At 54.4% G+C, this 6,304-nt stretch overlaps 1 long non-coding RNA gene across 1 annotated transcript; it reads left to right on the top strand.

The window, feature by feature from the left end:
• Positions 1-2,409: 2,409 nt before the first annotated feature.
• On the top strand, positions 2,410-3,481 carry LOC118694776 (uncharacterized). The gene is made up of 3 exons (XR_004981468.2): positions 2,410-2,516; positions 2,793-2,936; positions 3,398-3,481. It is a non-coding gene; the product is annotated as an uncharacterized LOC118694776 (long non-coding RNA).
• The last annotated feature ends 2,823 nt before the right edge of the window (positions 3,482-6,304 follow it).

The following is a 6,304-nucleotide window of genomic DNA, read 5'->3' as shown; positions in this document are numbered from 1 at the left end:
GTCTCCCTGAGGAGCAGCTTGGAAGTGCTGATGAGAGAAGGGCTGTGAGCAGGGGCTGGGCTTTTGCTTGTTGCTCCAGCCTGTTTGGGCACAGCTACCCAGAGTCATAGGTCAGAAGCAGCAAGTGAAGGTTTGGCTGTTGAGGCCAAGTTGGGCTGGGCTGTCTGTGCTATGGCAGGCCATAAGGAAGGCCTGGGCAGTCCCTCAGAGGCCCTGCTCTGCTCTGGAAATGGCCCAGATGTGCCTTCTCTGGACGAGTTTCCAGCTGAGCCATTTTGCATCCTCAGGCGTGGGGATCTTGAGCCACGTTGTCCTGGAAGAACCGGCTGTGGGTGTCTGGAGCAAGCAACTCATGTCTGTCCATATTTGCCAATTGTAGGTCAGCAAAGGAGAGCCTGCAATCCAGGCTGTTTGCTGCTCAGCAGCAGATATCACAGCTGGAGATCACCAGGAACCATCTGGAAGCTCAAGTGCTCACAGTCACACAGGACAAAGAGGTGATAGAAGGTGAGAACCTTGTGTGCTTTGTTTGTGGTGCTGCACCTGACTAGAGAAGCTGAGCACCCTGTAAAGGTGTCTCTGTCCACAGAACTTCTGAGGAGTGGTGGGGCTGGAGGCACTGAAAGGGCCTGTGGTCAGTAAAGTCAGTCAGGACCCTGACTGTTGCTGTTGGTCGTGTTTGCAGGAGAAGTGAAGTGCCTGCAAGGTGAGCTGGAAGCAGAGAGAGCTCTCAGGAGGCAAGAACAGGAAGACACAGCTCAACAGCCCTTGCAGGCAGAGCAGCAGCATCAGGAAAGCCTCAGGCTTCAGGGAACTGCTCAGCAACTGGAAATAAAGAAGCTCCTGCAAGACCTGGTAGGGGACAATATGCTTCTGAATTGTCCAAGCCAGCCCTGTGGGTTGGTGCAGCACAAGCAGAGGCTGAGGGTGTGAAAGGGCAGCAATCCTCTGCCAGAGGCCTCCCGCTGCTGGGCCGGGCAGCAGAGCCAGCAGCTGAGACTTGGAGGAGCGTGAAGGCCCCCAGGATGGTGCTGGGACAGTGAATGCAGCCATGGCTTCAGTGAGGGTGTAAGAGGAGTTCCAGAGCAGGTTGGGCAGTGCCCACCCAAAGCGTGGCAGCCCAGGGCAGGATCATCCCCGAGTGCCACCTGCCACAGAGCAGATGCCAGCGTGGAGCAGATGCCAACAGTGCTGCTGGCTGCAGGCGTGGGAACTCGTTTCCTTTCTCGCTGTGCTTCCATGGTGGACAGAGGGATTAGCTTTGGGCTGGAAGCAAATGGAACAGGCCCCTTGTCACTGGTCCTTCAGTCCTTGTGACTGGGGCATCAGAGAGGGGAAGGTGACACCTCCTCCTCTGAGTGCTTGGACTCAGTGCTTGGGAAGGTCTTTGCCAGCAGAAGAGATTCCACAAGTCTGTGATTCTTGCACCTGCTGAGCCTCCTTTTGAATTCCCTGACAGGACACAGCTTCTCGAGTGCAGAAAGCCAGTGCTGTTGTCTTTTCCAGTTGGGGGTTGTGGGAGGGATGGAGCTTCACATCTTTCAGCCAGGAGCTTGCCTGGGGCTTCATCTTGCAAATTTTTCCTCCCCTCCTCAGGCAAGTGAGCGTGAAAGGCACCGTGCAGAGATGGAGGAGACGCTGGAGCAATGGGAAAAAGAGAAGGCAGAGAGAGAGCAGGAGCACAAGAAGGTGCTGTTTGAGATGAGGCAGAAAGTTGCCACCCTGCTGGCCCAACAAGAAGAGCTAAAGAGATTTGAAAATGCCAAGCAAGAGGTAATGATTGTGAGAGGAGAGCTGGTGTGATTTTTTGCAAGGCTGGAGCTGTGGGAGATGGCAGGATATGGGGCTGTGTGGAGCATGCCCTCCGTGTCTCCTGCATTGAATTAGGGGAGGTGAAAGCTGAACGGGGCTGTCTTTGGCCCCAGGAATGAGCCCTCTCATAGGAAGCCAGGCAGAAACATCAGCTGTCAGCTGAGATTTTTGTGCTGCTCTTGTGCTCTGTTGTTCTAAGATGCACCTCAGGGTATCTTCACTGTTCTCCTTCTGCTCCCCTTTTGGTGTGTACTGGTAGATGTTCATGGCCAAGGTGAGTTTGTAGGACTTTTCTTTTGTGGGCATGGGAAGGGTGCAGCAGGAATGCTGACAAGAGAAAAATCTTTTAAAAGGCTTGCCTGGAGTATTTCTGAACAGTAACGCAGAGATGTCTTCTGGGCTGTGTTTTAAGTCACTTCCTGGGAAGCTGTGTCTCCCCCAGGGCAGGCAGTGGCCAAGGGAGCAGCAGCCAAGTGCTCTGAGAGCACGTGAGCCCATCAGTCTTTGCCCCTTGCCACACAGATGTTGCAGGAGGAGCGTGAAGCCCTCTGCTCTTTCCTCCTGTGCAGGTCCTGCTGGAAGAGCAGAAGGAGAAGAGTGCTTTATCAGAGGCCCTGCTCCAAACTCAGGGAGAGCTCAGCCGAGCCCGCCAGCAGGTGCAGCAGCTCAGGCAGGAGGTGACAGAGCAGCAGGAGAAGGGGCAGGTAAGTGTGAGTAGGCAGGCAACAGAGGGCAGGGCAGTGACAAGGGCACAAAAGGCAGCTCCTGGGACTGAGGAAGCAAGGGCTGCTTCAGGCCCTGGGAGCACAGAGCCTGGTAAGCTCCAGAGCTCAGCCCCAGGAAGGAAGGCTTGCAGTGGAAGCAGAGCTGGCTAGAGCAGCCAAAAGAAGCAGCTGAGGGAATGGGATTTCGAGGCAGCAAGTGGAAAAAGCTAAGCCTGAGGGCAGGTCCCAGGAAGTTGCTCTGTATTTTGTTGCCAGACCATCAAGGCAAATCTGCAAGATGAGCTGCAGGAAGCTCACAGTGAAGCCCAGGCAGCGCAGAGGAGGCACAAGGAAGAGCTACAAGGCCTCAAAGAGGAAAGGAATCTCCTCCTTGAGCAGAGGGAGGCTCTAGAAAAGCAGGTGAGTGAAAGAGCAGTGGCACTGCAGTCATGCAGCGAGGGGTCTGTGGCCTTCTTGCTTTTCCATGGCAGAGCAGCAGCTGCTGGGGTGAGCCCTGGGGCTGTCTCGTGCTCTGGGGACTCCATGGCAGCTGCTCTGAAGGCCACTCAGTGCTCTGCTGAATGTCAGCTGCTGCTCTGGACAGCTGGGCTAGTCCTCTGTGCTGCTGGCCAGCAAGCAGCAGCATGGATTCCTGCTGGCCTCTTCTTGCTAGCCTTGCTTTGGCAGGTGCTTTCTCAGGTGCCCTTGCTGGTGGGCCACTTAGAGACTGAAACAAGTTGCCCATGTCCTTTGTGCATCTGGTGCTCTCAGAACAGGGAGGAGTGGAAAGTTGTCTTTACCTTTGCTCGCAGCCTGTGCTGTGGCTGAGTGTGAGCAGCTGTGGCTGTAGCCTCTGACTGCTTTGTTCTGTTTGACTGGAGGTGGCCGAGTTGACATCTCAGCTGGCAGCCTCCCGAGAGTGCCAGGAAAGGACTGCGCAGAGAGCCCAGCAAGAGGGGAGGGAGGCCCAGGAAGAGTCCAGGCAGAAGCTGTTGGAGATTGAGCAGATCCAGAAGATGCTGGAGGAGGCACAACATCAGAACAAGGAGCTGCAAGAGCATCTGGAGTACTTGGAGAGGGAAAGGAGTCAATGGGAAGAAGTGGCACCGCAAAATTCAGAATTGCAGGCTTCCATCAATGCCCTAGAGAAGGAAAAGGCCAGGTAAATGAAAGCCTGTGGGACTCTGCAATGTGGTGAATGGATTCCCTCTTTGCCATCTTTGCACCTGCCAGGGGCTCTGGCATCATTTTATAAGTGGCTGATTTTAACTCTCCGTGCAGACACTTCTCATTGTCTGGATGTTGAGTTTCATTTTCTTTCCTTTCAAGCCTTCAGATAGAGTTCTTCTGAAGACAAGGGCTTTTGGGGAAGCCCTTTCCCTCTAGGGGTTATTGTGTTGTTAGGTGGTTGTGTTGACACTGCCCAAGATGCACTGTAAGGAGCTGCATACATCCATCAGCTCCACCTTGGGTCCTGTAACTTGAAGCCTTTGGGGTCTGGATCAGCCTGGCATCTGATGCTTTTTCTGGGCAGAACCATCTTAAGGCCCTGATTGCTGCTCTAGGCCAGCTTGGCCTTGGAGGCAGCCCAGAAACCAGAAGGTCTCTGTTGCATGGTTCCTCATCAAATGTCCCCCGCTGCCTGCAGGGGGTCAAGCAGGGTCCCTGCCACCCTGCACAGTCACAGGCATTTCTGACTGTGCAAAGAATGCAAGAAACAGGACCAAGCTATGGGGGGTTCATGTAGCTGATCAAATCCTGCCAGGTTTAAGTGCCACAGGATTCTTCCTCCAAGAAGAAGACAAAGCAAAGGCAGGGCACTCCTGCTTGCCTGGAGCCTTCTGCATCTTCCATCAGGTTATGCTCCAAGTCTCAGTTGCCCCTTTGGCCTTTGTTTCTCCAGCTGAAAGTAGGATGGGTGCTGGTAAATCTTAGGGAACTTGCCAGAGATGCCCTGGCTCTAGGGTGCTGCTCCTCCTACCTGGATGTGTAAGATGGGTGAAGGAAATGTCTCTTCCATGCTGACCAAGCCTCCCTGCTTTGGAGCCTGGTTAGTCTGAAGAAAATTGTTCCTCTCCCCTAATGTCTTCATTGCAAGACTTTGTTAGGTTTGTATTCACATTCCCATCTCAGAAAGAACATATGGCATGGAGGCAGGAGCTCACTGTTCTTTCAGGGACAAAAGAGTGTAGGCACATGCTGGGCTGGGACTGCAGGGGGAACAGTCAAGTCTAAACAGCCAAGTTGTTGAGAGAAACCTCATCAGGCAGAGCAGTTTCCCCCTGAGGTGGTGCGAGTCCTAAGAGTTGATAAAATGTGATATCATTTAGTAATGAGTTTCTTGCTTTCCTTCTAGGCTGATTCTGTCTCTGGAGGAAAAGAATGTGTGCCTCATGACACTGGAAGAACAGAACCTGGCACTGAACAATCAGGTGTCTCAGTGTCAATCTGCTCTTCAGCAGGCCAAACAGCTCTCCTCAAACCGTGCTGGACAACTGCGGGAGCTCAACACACAGGTAAGCTGTGCAGTGGCATCCTCTTCTCCAGGGACACACAACAGCACCTTTGCTTTGGAGGCCCCAGCCTCTTTCCCCTGCCAGCAGCATCCACAGCTGCCGTGTTCTGCCCAGGGCTGCTGCTGCACCCTGAGGCTGAGCCTGGATCTGGTGTCTGCTGCAGAAGTCTTCCCCCCCCATTTTCTCCCGGGTCCCAGCAGGAAATGTGGGAGGAGAAGCAGCAGCAGACTCCTCTGGATCTTCTCTGTCCCTCTGTTGGCAGTGTTGTCCCAGACAGAGTCGGTGCCTGTGCCAGGCACTGAGCAATGTGGGGACACAGAGGTGGCTGTGGCAGGCTGGGCAGGGCACTTCCAGCACAGCCAGTTCAGCCGCTGTTCAGAGCTGCAGCCCAAGGATGCCAACTGCCTCCCTTTCCCTGTTTTCTCTCCATTTGCCTCCATTGGCATCCTTGCTTCTGTGCCTTCTGGGTTTGCCTTGAAGTAATTTCTCCTTCCTTGCTCTCCCTGCGGCCCACTCTGCTGCCTCAGGAGCAGCCCTGTCCCTGAGGCTCTGTGCATCCATCTTCCAGATCCGGGCCCTGCAGGATGCAGTGCTGCAGATGGAGGCTTCCCAGGCAAATCAACAGAAGCAGCTGCTGAAGGAGCTGGAGGAGTCTCGAGCAGGAGAACGCTCTTTGAGGGACTCTGTGCACGTGCTGCAGGCTGAGGTGTCTGAGCTGCGTGTGAAGCTCCAGAGCTCTGATGACAAAGCTCTTGCCTTGGCCATACAGTGTGAGGCTGTGGAGCTGGAGCTGAGGAAGGCACAGGCTCAGAGAGATGACCTCAGAGCCCGCAACCGGGAGCTGCAGAAGGAGTTGGATGAAAGTGAGCAAGGTACAGCTTCTCCTCTGCCATTCACTGCCCCATGCTGTCTCACCAGCTGAGGAGCTGTAGCTGGATGCCTCAGCTCCATTCCCCCAAACTCCAGGCCCTGCCAGAGCCTCCAGGCTATTGGCCTCTCTGGAGCAGGGCTGCACAGGCATCCCCTGTGCTTTGTCTCTCTTGAGTTGCTCACTCTGCACAAGGCCAAACACACTCTCCTATCCCTCTGAACCTTGCCCCTTCCATTCCTGCCTTTTTTTCTGCCTGGAAGTTTCCTTCATTTCTGTCAGCTTATGAGCCTTTGTGGGCTTAGGGCCTGGCAACCACAGGCAGGTAGAGAAGACAGTGCTCTTGTCTCTGCAGGATGCACATCAGTTTGCCTTTGCTTTGCTTGCCTCTTTATCCTTCTCCT

The sequence above is a fragment of the Molothrus ater genome, chromosome 17 (genome assembly GCF_012460135.2).
Source record: "Molothrus ater isolate BHLD 08-10-18 breed brown headed cowbird chromosome 17, BPBGC_Mater_1.1, whole genome shotgun sequence".
Taxonomy (NCBI): Eukaryota; Metazoa; Chordata; class Aves; order Passeriformes; family Icteridae; genus Molothrus; species Molothrus ater.
The sequence above is the reverse complement of the archived record's forward strand: the minus strand, read 5'-3'. Positions and strand labels throughout refer to the sequence as shown.